The sequence below is a fragment of the Carcharhinus amblyrhynchos genome, chromosome 9 (genome assembly GCF_965287045.1).
Source record: "Carcharhinus amblyrhynchos chromosome 9, sCarAmb.v2.hapA, whole genome shotgun sequence".
Lineage (NCBI taxonomy): Eukaryota > Metazoa > Chordata > Chondrichthyes > Carcharhiniformes > Carcharhinidae > Carcharhinus > Carcharhinus amblyrhynchos.
Genome location: NC_137332.1, coordinates 42,110,303 through 42,129,198, shown reverse-complemented (window position 1 = coordinate 42,129,198; position 18,896 = coordinate 42,110,303). Strand labels below are relative to the sequence as shown.

Genomic DNA, 18,896 nt, shown 5'->3' with positions numbered 1-18,896 from the left:
GGGATGAAGGCACTTTACCTGAATGCACGAAGCATTCGGAATAAAGTGGATGTGCTGGTGGCGCAGATCAGCACAAATGGATATGATCTGGTGGCCATTACAGAGACGTGGCTGCAAGGTGACAGGGACTGGGAGCTGAATGTCCAGGGATATCAAGTGTTTAGGAAGGATAGGCGGGAGGAAAAAGGGGGGTGCGTAGCTCTGCTGATTAAGGATAGCATCAGCGTGGTAGCAAAGGATGATATAGGAACCAAAGAGCAGAAATGGAATCATCGTGGGTGGAGATTAGGAACAGCAAAGGGAGGAAGACGCTGGTGGGTGTCGTCTGTAGGCCCCCGAATAATGACCTGGAGGTGGGGCGGGCTGTTAACGCGCAAATAAGTGCGGCGTGCAGGAATGGAACGGCGATAATTATGGGGGATTTCAATCTACATATTGATTGGTCAACCCATGTTGGACGCGGTGGGCTCGAGGAGGAGTTCTTGGAATGCTGCCGGGATAGTTTCCTTGAACAGTGTGTGTTGGAGCCGATGAGGGAGCGAGCTATCTTGCATCTGGTGTTATGTAATGAGGCGAGTAGAATTAGGGACCTTGTGGTGAAGGATCCTCTTGGGGAGAGTGATCATTGTACAGTGGAGTTTCTGGTGCAGACGGAGGAGGAGAAAGTGTGTTCCCGGACACGCGTCCTTTGTTGAACAGAGGGGAGTACGGTAGGATGAGAGAAGAATTGGTGAATGTTGACTGGGGGAGTGCGTTGGAAGGTAGGTCTGCTGAGGAGCAGTGGAGGATCTTTAAGGAGATCTTTCTTGGTGCTCAGCAGAAATTTATTCCGATGGTTAAAAAGGACCGTAGGAGGAGAGGTAATAAGCCGTGGATAACGAAGGAGGTGAAGGAAAGTGTTAAATTAAAAGCGGAGGCGTTTGGAGTAGCTAAGAGTAGTGGGCGAGAAGAGGATTGGGAGAGGTTTAAATGTCAACAAAGATTGACAAAGACGTTGATAAAGAAGTGTAGGAGAAACTATGAAGCTGGGCTAGCGCTCAATATAAAAAAGGATAGCAAGAGTTTTTATAAATATATAAAAAGGAAGAGGCTGGCTAGGGTGAACGTTGGACCCTTAGAGGGTGAGAGGGGGGACTTAGTGGTAGGGGATGGGGAAATGGCTGAGGTCTTGAATAACTTTTTTGTTTTGGTCTTCATGGAGGAAGACGTGAATAATTTGCCGGGTGTTAGAGATGGAAAGGTGGTAGGACTGGAGGGTCTCAATGACATTATTGTTACTAGAGAGGTGGTGCTCGACAGACTGGAGGGACTGATTGTGGTCAAGTCCTCAGGACCGGATGGAATGCATCCGAGGGTTCTGAAAGAAATGGCGGAGGTGATAGTGGATGCCTTGGTGGTTATTTTCCAAATGTCGCTGGATTCCGGGGAAGTGCCGGAAGATTGGAAAACGGCTAATGTTACGCCGTTGTTTAAGAAGGGTGGCAGGCAAAAGGCAGGGAATTATAGGCCGGTTAGTTTAACGTCTGTTGTAGGTAAAATGTTAGAATCCGTCATCAAGGAGGAAATAGCGAGGCATCTTGAGAGGAATTGCTTGATAGAGCAGACACAGCACGGTTTCATTAAGGGGAAGTCGTGTCTGACAAATCTATTGGAGTTCTATGAGGACGTGTCTAGGGCGGTGGATAGAGGAGAGCCGGTGGATGTGGTCTTTCTTGATTTTCAGAAGGCGTTTGACAAGGTACCTTACAGGAGGTTATTGCAGAAGGTAAGGGGGCATGGAGTTGGGGGTAGGGTGTTAGCGTGGATAGAGGATTGATTGTCAGGTAGGAGGCAGAGAGTGGGGGTCAATAGGTGCTATTCGGATTGGCGGTTGGTGACTAGTGGGGTGCCCCAGGGGTTGGTGCTGGGGCCTCAGCTATTTACCATTTGTATAGATGATCTGGAGGAGGGAACCAAGTGTATGGTGTCGAAATTTGCTGATGACACCAAGATTGGTGGAACGGCAAATTGCGCGGAGGGTGTGGAGAGTCTGCAGAAGGATCTAGATAGGCTGGGCGAATGGGCCAGGAACTGGCAAATGGAATTTACTGTTGGCAAGTGCGAGGTGGTCCACTTTGGTAGGAATAATGGTAGGAAGGATTATTACTTACGTGGCGAAAAACTGCAGCAGGCGACGGTGCAGAGGGACCTCAGGGTCCTTGTGCATGAGTCGCAAAAACCCAGCTTGCAAGTGCAGCAGGTGGTCAGGAAGGCTAATGGGATGCTGGCCTTCATAACGAGGGGGATTGAATATAAAGTAGGGAGGTCTTGCTGCAGCTGTATAGGGCATTGGTGAGGCTGCAGCTGGAGTACTGTAGGTAGTTTTGGTCGCCGCACTTATGCAAGGATATTTTGGCCTTGGAGGGAGTGCAGAGGAGGTTTACTAGGCTGATACCGGAGTTGAGGGGGTTGAGCTATGAGGAGAGGCTGAATAAACTAGGCTTGTACTCGTTAGAGTTTAGAAGAATGAGGGGAGATCTCATTGAGAGATATAGGATGATGAATGGGATGGATAGGATAGAGGTGGAGAGACTCTTCCCGCTCAGAAAGGACAGTAGGACTAGGGGGCACAGCCTCAAGGTAAAGGCGGGGGGGGGGGGGGGGGTCGGCGGCGGCGGTTTAGAACGGAGTTGAGGAGGAACTTCTTCACTCAAAGAGTGGTGAATCTCTGGAATTCTCTGCCGTTGAAGTGGTGGAGGCTGCCTCGCTAAATGTTTTTAAGATGTGTGTTGATGGGTTTTTGATAAGAGAGGGGATTAAGGGTTATGGGGAGAGGGCGGGAATGTGGAACTGAGCCATGACAGATAAGCCATGATCTTATTGAATGGCGGGGCAGGCTCGAAGGGCTAGATGGCCTACTCCTGCTCCTATTTCTTATGTTCTTATGTGAATGTATACAATGGGCTTTAATGGTTATTTCATTACTGGATGAGTTGGCTGGTAAGTGTTATTGATAAGGTTGGGAATTGATGCAGCAAAGTTATTAATTCTGTCTGTAGACATCTTATTTGAGTGCAAATGTTTTTTTATTTAAAAAATTATCCATTCATCCTACCATAAACTCTGGCACCTTACTTTCATATAAAAGGATTTTAATTAACCAGAAAAAATTGTTTATTTACATTGGTTACAAGAGAGTATTTCCGTTCACTGTTATTCTGGATGTTCAGCTTGCCTTTTTCTCTCAGAAGCCTAAAACTGTCTTCATGATTATGAATATTTGTATTCAAGCTGACCAACTTTTGCCTTTGGAAAAGAAAGGATGAAATCTGCCTCTCCTATTTCTCCCACGTCAGTGCAGTCTCAGCAGGCCAAAGGCCTCTTTGCACTCTATGGTTCAATGATTCTATGTCAAAGTCTTTCACCTCTGCATAACAAAATTCTATTACTTCCTCTTGCTCCAGATCAGTTGAATGAAGTATAGAAAAATCCAAATAGATTTTAGTTTATGTACAGGGCCCAGAAATGTTTCAATGTACAGCCCAAAAATAAGTTATGTGAAAAGTTGTTCACAGCCAATAGTTAACATGCCTTGAATATACTACTGTAACTGTTAACTTATAATTCGTATGATTCAAGGTCTAAATACTTGAGGTGAGGGTTAAATTGTGAGATAGTTAGCAGCCATAATTTGATGGATCTGGAAATCTTGCCAGATTTTTAATTATGGATATCTGGATTTATTATGGATATCTGGATCTATAGGCGTCTTAATAGAGGTTTATAAGATGATGAGGGGGATTGATAGAGTGGACGTGTGGAGAGTATTTCCTCGAGTGGATGTAGCTGTTACTAGGGGGCATAATTATAAAGTTCATGGTGGGAGATATAGGAGGGATGTCTGAGATAGATTCTTCACTCAGAGGGTGGTTAGGGTGTATAATAGACTGCCTGCTGTGATAGTGGAGTCGGACGCTTTGGGAACTTTCAAGTGGTTATTGGATAGGCACATGGAGCACTCCAGAATTATAGGGAGGGGATAGCTTGATCTTGGGATTGGACATAGCTTGGCACAACATTGAGGGCTGAAGGGCCTGTACTGTTCTATGTTTCTATGATTAAGTGAAGATGATGCTTATGGAGGAGAGTGTGCAAAAGTAAAAATTAAATAATGAAGTAAAGCTTAACACTTATTCCTTACTTCATAATAATGTTAAAAAAAGGTTGCTTAAGCTTGCTGCATTTTGCTAATGTTCTGTGCTTCCATTTCTACCTCCTGAAATAGCCCATTTTTTGGACAAATTTAATTAGTTGAGTTTCTTGCACACTGTGCTTCTTTGTGTCTTAGAAATTATGCTCATTATGCTTCTTATTATCATATGTAAATGTGGCTCTTTTACGATTGCAGCTCAAATGCTTTACAGATTATTGGCCTGGATTTTGAGATAGTAATGCTAGTTATACAACTAGTGTTGACAATCATTGCTGTTCTGAAACTGTGACAGCAAATTCACAAGTTTACGGAATATTGTGGAAATCCAGAAGTTAACATGCTGTCAGTGCACTTCAGAGATTGTGCTGCTGAGGTCCCCTCAGAATTCAATTAATTAGAAATCATTGAACTGACTATGACTTGTGCTCTTTCTCTTAGTTTTGTTGTCAAATTTATTAAAAATGTGCACCATATCTAGCAATATGTACCTGAAGTTTGAAGGTAATTAGAACTCCATAGTTATTGCTAAATACCTTCATTTTATGAAAACCTCATTTTAAATTTGTGGAATGTTAAATTTCTCCTTTTTCATAAAACTTGATGAAGTATTCATTTTTTTAAGAAGCATTTTTTGATATTTTATCTTTTTTCTTAATCACGTGTATATGTCATGATTACTTACCTTGACATCTGTAAAATTCAAATTTAAATGTGAAAAGATCCCATGGTTTTTACTGTTTGCTTTGCTGTCTGTGAGACTACTTCAGTGTGATTGGTTGTTTTCCCTGCTTGATGACAACCTATTGCTAGATGTATGGAGGCCCCTTCATTGAAGCTGACATCTGAAAGGGGGAAATCCAACCTCAGAGACTGATAGACCTTTGTGGACAGCTTTCTTCAAGGTCAGTGGCGAGTGCTGTTCCTTTGCCACTGATTACTAAATCCTGTCATTGTGCTTCTTGTATGCTTTTTACATCTGAGGCTTTGTTTCTGTCTTCACGGGTTCTGCCTGTCTCGCTCAGCATTTCTATCATTTTATGTTTTAGTTTTAAAGTGACACAGTAAGCAGAACTATAAAGTATTTGATGTACTTATTTTAATGGTTTGAATGTTTCAGTATTAAGTATACTTTTATTCAGTCTCAGGATGGGGTCATCTCATTTATTGCCTATCCCTTCTGCCTTGAGATGTTGATTTTTTTTTTCCCCCTTGAAAGCTGTATGATACAATCATGTGGCTTGGTAGACATGAGAAAATTAGAAGTCAGTGCTGGTGTGGGACTGAAGTCACATAGAGACTGAAGTCACGTGGAGACCTGTTTTGATATATTCAGCTGGTCCTTTAGAATGGAAGGTGAGGCCAAGGATAATCATTGTCCTGGCAGGGAGGGGAAGGAATGTGAGCTGCAGTGCTGGAATTGGAACAGATAATACCAAGAGCCCTGTCAACCATGGTAGGGGGATTCTGGTTTAGGAACAAAAGAAGATGAGTGATTTTCCAAAAAAAACCTAAGTGCCCAACGGGTGGGAAATTGAGAGATTATCCCGCCCGCTTTTTGGACGAACTTAGTTGGTTGAATTTCTGACACTGTGCTTCATGCTGGTAGCATGGGGGGTGGGGGGAGGCAGAATCCCGCCCAAAAGGCTAGCATCAGCACTCCACTAGCCCCAACACATCCCTCGATGGTCTACTTGAGCAGTGCAACGGGCCAGGAGAAATTGTGCCCTACACATCAGGAGTGCTGGTATGGAATGTTTGCATTATCAGAACAGTTATGATGGAGCTAAAAGAGCTAGCTTCTCACACTTCCATCCCTCCAGCATTCAAGTTCAATAGGCCATCCTATGCCATTTCTGTCAATTCCAGCATGATGTTACCATGAACCACATCCTCCCATCCCCTCCCATTTCAGCATTCTGAAGGAAGTGTTTCCTCTGTGACACCCTGGTCCACTTCTAATTAATCCTCTTTCCACAGCACTTTTCATGCAACATGAGAACATGGAAATTAGGAGCAGAGGTTGGGAAATTTAGCCCATTGAGACTGCTCTGCCATTCAATCAGACCATGGCTGATCTCTCCCTGGTCTTAAATCTACCTGCCCACCTGTCCCCATATCCTTCGTTCCCTTTTTTTATTAGAAATATGTCTAACTCCCTCTTAAAACCATTCAACCATTCAGACTCCATCCCGCTATGGCGCAGGGAGTTCCGCAAATTCACCACCTTCTGCAAGAAGTAGTTCCTCTTAATTTTGATTTTAAATCTACAGCCTTGCAACCTATTCTTGTGATCTCTTGTTCTAGATTGCCCCATAAGAGGAAACATTTCGTCTACATTTACTTTATCAATCCCTTTTAAAATTTTATATACCTTGATCTGACCCCCTCTAATCGTTAACTCCAGTGAATACAACCCAAACTGTTTAATCTCTCCTCGTATGTCAACCCTTTCATCCCCAGAATCAACCTGGTGAACCTCCTCTGATGTGCCTACAATGCCACCACAACGTTCCTCAAATAAGGAGACCAAAACTGGACTCAATACTCCAGATGTGGTCTCACCAACACCCTATACAATTGCAACAACATTTCTCCACTTTTATACTCCAGTGCTTTTGCAATAAATGGCAACATCCATTGGCCTTTTTTATTATGCGCCACAGCTGCTTTGATTTGATTTAATTTGATTTATTATTGTCACATGTATTAACATACAGTGAAAAGTATTGTTTCTTGCTCATTATACAGACAAAACATACCGTTTGTAGAGAAGGAAATGAATGTAGTGTTACAGTCATAGCTAGGGTGTAGAGAAAGATCAACTTAATGCAAGATAAGTCCATTCAAAAGTCTGACAGCAGCAGGGAAGAAGCTGTTCTTGACTCGGTTAATACGTGACCTCAGACTTCTGTATCTTTTCCCCGAAGGAAGAAGGTGGAAGAGAGAATGTCTGGGATGCATGGCATCCTTAATTATGCTGGCTGCTTTGCTGAGGCTTTGGGAAGTATAGACAGAATCGGTGAATGGGAGGCTAGTTTGCGTGATAGATTGGGCTACATTCATGACCTTTTGTAGTTTCTTGCAGTCTTGGGCAGAGCAGGAGCCAAACCAAGCTGTGATACAACCAGAAAGAATGCTTTCTATGGCGCAACTGTAAAGGTTGGTGACAGTCGTAGCTGACATGCCAGATTTCCTTAGACTTCTGAGAAAGTAGAGGCATTGGTGGGATTTCTTAATTGTAGTGTTGGCATGGGCAGATCAGGACAGGTTGTTGGTGATCTGGACACCGAAAAACTTGAAGCTCTCGACCCTTTTTACTTCATCCCCATTGATGTAGACAGGGCCATGTTCTCCTTTAAGCATCCTGAAGTTGATGACAATCTCCTTTGTTTTGTTGACATTGAGGGAGAGATTATTGTTGCACTAATTCACCAGATTTTCTATCTCATTCCTGTACTCTGTCTCGTCATTGTTTGAGCTCTGACCTACTATGGTCGTGTCATCAGCAAACTTGAAAATCGAATTGGAGGGGAATTTGGCCACACAGTCATAGGCATACCGACTTTCTGCAATTCATGAACATGGACATCCAGATCTCTCTGCCTGGACACATTTTGAATCTGCTTTCAATTTAGGTAATAGTGTGCCTTTCAGTTTTTTCTGCTAAAATATATCACTTCACACTTATGCACATTAAACTCTGTATGCCAAAATTTCTCCTAGCCTACCTAATATCCATCTGTAGAATCTTTACATCCTTTTCACTGCCTGCTTTCTCACCTATTTTAATATCATTGCAAGCATTGGAAATTTAAAATTTGAGCATTTACACCAAATTCCATACAGTCCAAGACTCCATATGGACCTCTCAGGTGAAACTGTGATTACATGTACTGCTTTTAATTTCTATGCTGTATTCAATGCTTACGATGCAGTCTACCCTACACCCAGAAGATCAAGTGCAGATTAGGAGATTGTTTTGCAAATACACTCCATTCAGCCACAAGCTTGACACAATCTTCCAGTTACCTGTTGTTTTAATTTTCCACCTCGCCCTCACACTGACCTCTCTGTCCTCAGCCTCCTGCAGTGTTTCAATAAAGCTCAACATAACCTCATGGATCAGCAGCTTATCTTTCAGTTAAGCACTTTACAGCCTTCTGGTTTCGACATTGAGTTCTCCCATTTTGAGTGTAATATTTGCCCCCATTTTGTTTCCTTTTCCTTTGCAAATTTTAGTTTAACTGTTTTTTCTTTTGTTTTTGCTTTTGGATCGTAACTGTTCATCACTCTGTCATTCACACTTCATGACAATTTTTTTGTTTCTTTACTTGCGCTGTTATTACTTCTTTTGATCCTGTAGTACCATATGTGTTGCAAAAGCCATGGACCATGGGTCCAGCAATAGTATTGAAGACTTGTGCTCCAAAATGAGCTGCGCCCTAACCAAGCTGTAAAAGGAAGCCATTCAGGTGCAGGGAGAAAAAAGGAATGTAGTGATAGTAGGAAATAGGATAGGATAGTCAGAGGGATTGACACCGTTCTCTGCAGCAAGGAGCGTGAGTCCAGATGATTGTGTTGCCTGCCGATGCCAGGTTTTGAGACGTGCTCAGGGCTGGAGAGCAACTTGTGGTGAGGGGGGTGGGATTTAGTCGCCATGGTCCATGTAGGTTATCAACGACATAGGCACGACAAAGAAGGAATTTCTGTATAGTCAGTATCAAGACCTAGGCACCAAATTAAGAAGCAGAACGTCAAAGGTCATTGTAAAAATTGACGTAGGAAAATTCAGGTTTGGGAGATAAATATATGGCTCAAATCATGGTGTGGGAGAAATGGGTTCCAGTTCTTTGGGCAGTGCACCAGTATTGAGGAAGGTGGGATCTGTCTCGTTGGGATGGTCTACACCCGAACTATGTTTGGGCTGATACTGTTGTGAACTGCATAACTGGGGAACTAGAAAGGGTTTTGGACTTAACTGGGGAACTAGAAAGGGTGAGGCAAGGGGTCAAATTTGCAAACCTAGGCATACTTGCTATAAATTGTGCTGACAGTCTTGAAGCTTCTATAGAGATTTTATGGAGAGAGAGTTCTTGGGAACAGTCTGCACATATCTCTGACATTAGCAGACGACCTCCTGCAACTGCTTAGCTTTTTCCTGCTACAGACTTTGTGCCTCTCATTACCAGATTAGCACCTGATTGATAACCCATGACCCTTTCAGTTAACCTAATAAAAACGCCAGGAGACATCTTCCTCTGTAAACAAAGATCCATTAGCATTACCCTAAATAAAGAGTACATGACTAAAATGAGTAATAATCTTACCCGCCCAGCATCTGAGCTGCATTTCTACCAAACGTACCAACTGCCTGTAGAATAAAGCTGAATTTTAAACATTCCCCTTAAACAATGAAACATATATATGTATATCAAATGCACTACTATTATCACAGTAGGTCAATAGAGATGCGACAGCAAACATTTCAGGAGATATTTCAGAATGCACATTTCGGTGAGCAAGAATATGTCCAAGGGATGGACCATCATCCATAATTAACTGGGAAGTTTAAATATAACATCAAACTTTAAGAAAATGCAGGACAGAATATAAGGAAGAACAAAGGATGACTAAAAGATTAATAAAGAGGGAAAAAATAGAGTGCAAGAGAAAGCTAGCCAGAAATATGAAACAGATAGTAAGAATTTTTATAAATAGTTAAGAAAGGAAATGTGTCAACAAAGTGAGTGTCGGTTCAAACAAAAGCGAGTCTGGAGAATTGCTAATGGAAAAGAAAAAGATGACAGATGAATTGAACAGGTATTTTGCATCAGTCTTCACTGTAGAGGATACAAGTAACAATCTCACAACATTTAAGATGTATTTGGATGGGCACTTGAAATGCCATAGCATACAAAGCTACATACCAAGTACTGGAAAATGGGATTAGAATAGGGAGATGCCTGATGGCCAGTGCAGACACTCTGGGCTCTTTTTCCACTACAAATCTCTACAGGTGAGATTTTCCGGCCGCGCTCACCCCAAGACTAGTAAATCCCGCCCAAGGTCAATGGACGCTTTGCACGGTTCTGTCTGGCCCACTACAATTCCTCTCTACAAGTGGGATGGCAAAATTCTGCCCTATGACGCTATAACTTCCCAGAAGTACTAGAAATCAGGAAATTGAAGGGAGGGAGAAATTCGGAGGCTGAGGAAAATTACTGTCACCAGAGAAGCGATACTGAGTAAATTCTTGGCGCTGTGGGCTAACAGGAGCTTGGATCCTGATGAACTTTATCCAAAGATTTTAAAAGAAGTCTCCACAGAAATTGTTAAAACATTGGTTTTCCAGAACTCCCTAAATTCAGAGATGGCCCCGTTAGGTTGGAAGATAGCAAATATAACTCCATTAATCAAAAATAGAGGAAGATAGAAAGCAAGAAACTGAAGGCCAGTTAGCTTAACATTTGTCATAGTGAAAATGTTAGAAGCTATTACTAAAGAAGTTATAACAGGGCACTTAGATAAGCTCAAGGTAATCAGGCAAAGTCAACATAGTTTTGTGAAAGGTATGTTATGTTTAACCAATTTATTGGAGTTCTTTGAGAAAGTAACCTATACTTTGGATAAAGGGGAAACGGTGAATGTACTATATTTACATAGAAACATAGAAGATAAGAGCAGGAGGAGGCCATTTGGCCCTTCGAACCTGCTCTGCCATTCATCACGATCACAGCTGATTGTCCCACACAATGGCTTAATCCTGCTTTCTCCCCATAATCTTTGATCCCATTTGCTCCAAGTGCTATATCTAGCCACCTGTTGAATACATTCAATGTTTTGACATCAGCCACTTTCTGTGGTAATGAATTCACAGGCTTACCTCTCTTTGGGTGAAGAAATGTCTCCTTATCTCTGTCGTAAATGGTATACCCTGTACCCTCTACCTATGATCCCCTGATTCTGGACATCCCCATCATCAGGAATATTCTCCCTGCATCTATCCTGTCTAGTTCTGTTAGAATTTTATAAGCCTTTATGAAATCCCCCCTCATTCATCTAAACTTCAGTGAAGACAATCCTAACCTAGTCAATGTCTCCTCATAAATCATTCCCATCATCCCCGGAATCAGCCTCGTAAATCTTCGCTGCACTCCCTCGACAGCAAGAACATCCTTCCTAAGGAGACCAAAACTGCACTCAGTAAAAGGAACGTAGTAGTAATTAGGGATAGTGGGGTTAAGGGTATTGACACTGTCCTTTGTCACAATGACAAAGTGCACAGAAGGGTGTGTTGTCTGCCTGGTGCTCGGGTCCGGGATGTCGCATCTGGGCTGCAGAGGAACCTGGAGTGGGAGGGTGAGAATCCGGTCGTTGTGGTACATGCGGGTGCCAACGACGTAGGCAAAATGCGAACTGAGGATCTGGGGAGGGAGTATGAAAAGCTGGGAATGGAATTAAAAAGTAGAACCGACAAGGTGGTTATCTCTGGGCTATTGCCTGAACCGAGTGCAGACGGGCGTAAGGTTGATAAGATTAAGGAAGTGAATGGGTGGCTCAGGGATTGGTGTGGGAGGAATGGGTTTGAATTTATGGGGCATTGGCATCAGTATTGGGGTAGGTGGGACCTGTTCGGGCGGGATGGGGTTGGTCTGAACCGTGCTGGGACCAGAGTCCTGGCGAATCATGTAAATAGGACTGTAGACAGGGCTTTAAACTAATTGAGGGGGGGGAGGGTGTGAGGGTAGGTGACATTACGGGGTCTAAAGTTGAGGAGAGGGTACAGGTAAGGGAAGAGGCCGAGGATGTCCCAATAATTAAGGGAGTAGGTGGCGTGAGTATGGTTGGTGGCGTTCTGGCAAATAGGGTCCAGGTGAAGGCTGGGATGAAGGCACTTTACCTGAATGCACGAAGCATTCGGAATAAAGTGGATGTGCTGGTGGCGCAGATCAGCACAAATGGATATGATCTGGTGGCCATTACAGAGACGTGGCTGCAAGGTGACAGGGACTGGGAGCTGAATGTCCAGGGATATCAAGTGTTTAGGAAGGATAGGCGGGAGGAAAAAGGGGGGTGCGTAGCTCTGCTGATTAAGGATAGCATCAGCGTGGTAGCAAAGGATGATATAGGAACCAAAGAGCAGAAATGGAATCGTTGTGGGTGGAGATTAGGAACAGCAAAGGGAGGAAGACGCTGGTGGGTGTCGTCTGTAGGCCCCCGAATAATGACCTGGAGGTGGGGCGGGCTGTTAACGCGCAAATAAGTGCGGCGTGCAGGAATGGAACGGCGATAATTATGGGGGATTTCAATCTACATATTAATTGGTTGACCCATGTTGGATGCGGTGGGCTCGAGGAGGAGTTCTTGGAATGCTGCCGGGATAGTTTCCTTGAACAGTGTGTGTTGGAGCCGACGAGGGAGCGAGTTATCTTCGATCTGGTGCTATGTAATGAGGCGGGTAGAATTAGGGACCTTGCGGTGAAGGATCCTCTTGGGGAGAGTGATCATTGTATGGTGGAGTTTCTGGTGCAGATGGAGGAGGAGAAAGTGGGTTCCCGGACACGCGTCCTTTGTTTGAACAGAGGGGAGTACGGTAGGATGAGAGAAGAATTGGCAAATGTTGACTGGGGGAGTGCGTTGGAAGGTAGGTCTGCTGAGGAGCAGTGGAGGATCTTTAAGGAGATCTTTCTTGGTGCTCAGCAGAAATTTATTCCGATGGTTAAAAAGGACCGTAGGAGGAGAGGTAATAAGCCGTGGATAACAAAGGAGGTGAAGGAAAGTGTTAAATTAAAAGCGGAGGCGTTTGGAGTAGCTAAGAGTAGTGGGCAAGAAGAGGATTGGGAGAGGTTTAAATGTCAACAAAGATTGACAAAGAAGTGTAGGAGAAACTATGAAGCTGGGCTAGCGCTCAATATAAAAAAGGATAGCAAGAGTTTTTATAAATATATAAAAAGGAAGAGGCTGGCTAGGGTGAACGTTGGACCCTTAGAGGGTGAGGGGGGGGACTTAGTGGTAGGGGATGGGGAAATGGCTGAGGTCTTGAATAACTTTTTTGTTTCGGCCTTCACGGAGGAAGACGTGAATAATTTGCCGGGTGTTAGCGATGGAAAGGTGGTAGGACTGGATGGTCTCAATGACATTATTGTTACTAGAGAGGCGGTGCTCAACAGACTGGTGGGACTGATTGTGGACAAGTCCCCAGGACCGGATGGAATGCATCCGAGGGTTCTGAAAGAAATGGCGGAGGTGATAGTGTGGATGCCTTAGTGGTTATTTTCCAGACGTCGCTGGATTCCGGGGAAGTGCCGGAAGATTGGAAAACGGCTAATGTTACGCCATTGTTTAAGAAGGCAAAAGGCAGGGAATTATAGGCCGGTTAGTTTAACATCTGCTGTGGGTAAAATGTTAGAATCCGTCATCAAGGAGGAAATAGCGAGGCATCTTGAGGGGAATTGCTTGATAGAGCAGACGCAGCACGGTTTCGTTAAGGGGAAGTCGTGTCTGACAAATTTATTGGAGTTCTATGAGGATGTGTCTAGGGCGGTGGATAGAGGGGAGCCGGTGGATGTGGTCTTTCTTGATTTTCAGAAGGCGTTTGACAAGGTACCTCACAAGAGGTTAATGCAGAAGGTAAGGGGGCATGGAGTTGGGGGTAGGGTGTTAGCGTGGATAGAGGATTGGTTGTCAGGTAGGAGGCAGAGAGTGGGAGTCAATGGGTGCTATTCGGATTGGCGGTTGGTGACTAGTGGAGTGCCCCAGGGGTTGGTGCTGGGGCCTCAGCTATTTACCATTTGTATAGATGATCTGGAGGAGGGAACCGAGTGTATGGTGTCGAAATTTGCTGATGACACCAAGATTGCGCGGAGGGTGTGGAGAGTCTGCAGAAGGATCTAGATAGGCTGGGCGAATGGGCCAGGAACTGGCAAATGGAATTTAATGTTGGCAAGTGCGAGGTGGTCCACTTTGGTAGGAATAATGGTAGGAAGGATTATTACTTACGTGGCGAAAAACTGCAGCAGGCGACGGTGCAGAGGGACCTCGGGGTCCTTGTGCATGAGTCGCAAAAACCCAGCTTGCAGGTGCAGCAATGAAGTGGCCAGAAGTGGAGAAGTGTGCTGATAATGCACAATGTTCAGCACATGTATCCTCAGATACTGAAGCAGGCTATGTGTCCATATACCGCAAGACCTGGACAACATTAAGGCTTGGGTAACATTCACACCAGACACTGACTACCTTCAAGAAGAGAGAATCTAATCATCTCCCCAGGACTTTCAATTACATTTTATTGCTGATTTCCCCCAATCAATATCCTGAGATTTATTACTGACCAGAAACTCAAATGTATACTGTGACTACAACAGCAAGTCAGAGGCTAGTACTTCTGTGGCAAATAATTCACCTCCTGACCCCTCAAAGTCAATCCACTGTCTACAAGGTACAAGTCAGGTCTGTGATGCAACTCTCTCCACTTACCTGGATGAATGCAGCTCCAACCACTCAAGAAGCTCAACACCGTGCAGGACAAAGAAGTACGCTTGATTGGCACCCCATCCAGCACTGTAAACATTCATTGCCAGCATCACTCATGCACAGTGGCAGCAGTGTATACTATACCACTTATAAGATGCCCTGCAGCCACTAACCTAGGCTTCTTGAACAGCATCTTCCAAACCACGACCTCTACCCACTAGAAGGACAAGGGCAGCAAATGCACGGGAACACCACGAGCTGCATGTTTCCCTCCAAATCATCTTATCTGTTGAGTTATTTGAACATTGCTGTGTTTATTTCAGACTTGCGGGATCCACGGTATTTTGCTTTTGCACTACAGCCAGGATGCATGGTATTTAATGTCAGTGTTATATGTTGTAGTCTGAGATCCTGGAATTCACAATTCCAAAGCCGTGTATGCAACTTCGAACATTCTGTGAATTTCCCTGCCAAATAATTTTATGGCTTGTTTTGCTTTGCGCGACAGCTAAACTACGTTGGATTAGGCTCTGCATTCGTAGTGTTTCCTGTGAACCCGTTTTTCCAACACTTATTGACATGCATGTTCCTAATTTTGCATGTTTAATAAAATCTGTCATGTAAAATTTATATGGGTTGGAGTAATCAGGTGGCTTTGGAGAAACTTTGTCCCTATGGGAGGTAAATTTGCCAAATGTAAAGTGCATGGAAACGAAGAAACTGTAAATCAGTGGGTTTTGAAGATCGGTGTCATTGACATCTTCTAATTCAAAACAAGTATTTGTACGTTACGTATGATCTGCAATTAACCCTTTCACTGAAACAATAGAAAATAAATTGCTTTTATGTAGTACCTTTCATATCGTCAGAATGTCCCATCATGCTTTACAGGCAATACATTATTTTGAAAGTGCAGTCACTGAATGTAGCAGCAACTTTATGAATGGTAAAATTCCACAAAGACCAAACTTGATGAGTAAGCAATTAATCTGCTTTTATTGATGTCGTTTGATAGATAAAGGTTGACCAGAATATTAGGAGAACTCCCCTGCTCTTCAGCAACAGATAGTTTACGTTCACTTAATAAGGCAGCTGAGACTTCAGTGTTTCATTTGATAGACAACACCTCTGAATATGCAGCATTCCCTCATGAGCTTGAACCCACCATATTCTAACTCCAAGGTGGAATCATTTACATTGACCATCTGATTTTCTTGCTTAGCCATCACTTGGAACACAGAAGGTAAATACTTTCTCTAAATAGTAAATAGTTTTTGATTGATTGTGTTAAATAATCATTTTAACCGTTCTGGACAGCATCTTGAGAATTGTTACCGTACTGAAATTTAAAAATTCAAAAACTCAAGACCTGCTGTCGAATCATGACACATGATTTGCTTTAGGTTGCTGCAGCATTACAGAAATGATAGTCATCATATTACTATAATATTTTCATTGTAGAAAAGACAACTAAATCAGGACACTCTTGAAGGCAGGAGTTCCACCACAAACTTAGTGGCTGAGTGGCCTTCTGATTTCCTTCAGTCAGGAAATAGGGTTAGAATTCATGGGACGGTATATTACCTGACCCTCCCCTCCTAGCAATGCCAAGTTCGTGTGGTGGCCACTGCTGGGGCTACAGGGTCGTCCATGAAGAGCTGGCAGACTCCAATGAAGTGAGTGAGAGGGGTGCGGGGGGGTTTGGAAGCTGCTGTTGAAGGATCCTTGGTGATTTCATGCCATGCATCTTGTGGATGGTATACACTGCTGCTACTGTGTATTGGTGGTGAAACGAATGACTGTTTGTGGATGGAATACCAATTAGGGAAGCTTCTTTCTCCTGGATGGTGTCAAGCTTGTTGTTTGGGCTGCATTCATCCAGGCAAGTGGAGAGTATTCGATCATGGTCATTATTTATGCCTTGGGTGAGCAGTTCTGGGGAGTCAGGAGGTGAGTTACCCACCACAGGATATCTAGCATATGACCTGTTTTTGTAGCCGCAGCATTTAGATGGCTAATCCAGTTCAGGTTCAGGTCAATGGTAATCCTCAGGATGTTGATAGTGGATAACCCAGCAATGATAATGCCATTGAATGTCGAAGGATTGTACGTTGCAGTAATTGATACTTTATTCAGAAACATACTTGAGAGGTATAGCCTTGTTCCTACAGAACGTCTGCTTGATACCAAGGCTGCGTAACATATTTATATCTTTTGGTTATCAGCCTTGCACTGTGAATTATACATGCTGCAACTGTAATTTAATGAACCGAAGGCTAAAGTCTGTGCTGCTTATCTCAATTTACTTGCCCATCTTGTCATGACCATGTATTTTTTAACTTATTATCCCATACTAGCATGCTGAGAAAGGACCCTAATAACTATTATTTTAAGGCTGTTAATACTTATTACTACAATTAACTACTTCAAAGCTATTAATGTAAACTTATTTCAATTAACCCACCAGAGCAATGGCTAGATTCTCTCTTGTTGGAGATGGTCATTGGCTGGCACTTGTATGGCGCAAATATTACTTGTCATTTGTCAGGCCAAAGAACAGTACAGCAGAAGAACAGACCCTTCAGCCCATCAAGCCTGTGCTGATCATGGTGTCCTATCTAGACCAACCATCTGTATCCTTCTATTCCCCAGCTGTTCATGTGTCTATTCAGATAAGTCTTAAATGTCACTAACGTGTCTGCCTGATCAACCTCATTTGGCAGTGCATTTTAGGCTCCCCTCCACCCTCCGTAAAGAACTTCCCGCCATTCCTGAATATTGTCCAGTTTTTGCCGCATTTGGGCATGGATTGTTTTAGCACCTGAGGAGTTGCAAATAGTACTGAACATTCTGCAGTCTTCCCATCTCCACTTCTGACCTTATGATAAAAGGAAGGTCATTGATGAAGCAGCTGAAGATTGCTGGGCCTTGGACACTACCCTGCGGAACACCTACAGCGATGTCCTGGAACTAAGATGACTGACATCCAACAACCGCAACCATCTTCCTTTATGCTAGGTATGAGTCTAACCAATGGAGAACTTCCCTGCACCCGTCTCACTCACTTCGTTGGAGTCTGCCAGCTCTTCATGGACCACCCTATAGCCCCAGCAGTGGCCATCACATGAACCTAGCATTGCTAGGAGGGGAGGGTCAGGTAATATACCGTCCCATGAATTCTAACCCTATTTCCTGACTGGAGGAAATCAGAAGAAGGCCACTCAGCCATTAAGTCTGTGGTGGAACTCCTGCCTTCAAGAGTCTCCTGGTTTAGTTGTCTTTTCTACAATGAAAATATTATAGTAATATGACGACTATCATTTCTGGAATGCTGCAGCAACCTAGTAATATGCTTCCTTGGCTAAGGCCAGTCACTCACCACATATCTTGAGTTAAGCTCTTTTGTCCCTGTTTGGATTAAGGCTGTAATGAGATGAGCAGCTGAGTGGCTGTTGATGAGCACTTCCATCACTTGACTGGTGACTGAGAGTAGACTGATGGGGTAGTAACTAGCTGGGATGGGTTTGCCCCCCTCCTTGTCTATATAACATACCAGGGCAATTTGCATTTTGCTGAGTAGATGTCGATGTCTAGTTTTACTAGAACAGCTTGGATAGGGGTGCGGCAAGTTCTGAAGTATGTCTTCAATACTATTGCCAGAATATTGTCAGAGTTCATAGCCTTTGCAATCTCCAGTGCTTTCAGCCATTTCTTGATGCCATGTGGAGTGGATTGAATTGGCTGAAGACTAGCATCTGTGATGCCTGGGGGCCTCCGGAGGAAGCCAAGCTGGACCATCCACTGAGCACTTTTGGCTGAAGAAAATTGCTAATGCATCTGCCTTGTCTTTTGCTGTGCTGTACTGGGCTACCCCATCATTAAGGATTCATATTTGTGGAGCTTCTTTCACCAGCGAGTTGTTTCATTGTCCACCACCAATGACGACTGTATATGGCAGGACTGCAAAGCTTAGATCTGATCTATTGGTTTTGGAGTTATTGCTTGACATGCAAGTAATCTTGTGTTGCAGCTTCACCAAATTGATATCTTATTTTCAGGCATGCCTGTTGCTGCTCTTGGCATTCTCTCCCGCACTCTTCATTAAGGGTGTCAGTAGGCACTAGGCCAAAGTGAAGGCTGGATATCTGATGTCTCCACTGTTTCCTGTAAAATGTGTAGTTGAGATGGGGTTAGTGTTGTATAATCTAACCCTAAAGCTTTTTAAATGTTA

General features: G+C 43.6%; 1 protein-coding gene across 5 annotated transcripts in view; it reads left to right on the top strand.

Annotated features, from left to right (window-relative positions):
- The window catches only part of patj (PATJ crumbs cell polarity complex component), a 359,514-nt gene that overhangs the window by 133,387 nt on the left and 207,231 nt on the right, over window positions 1–18,896 (top strand). The gene's annotated exons all lie outside the window — the stretch shown is intronic.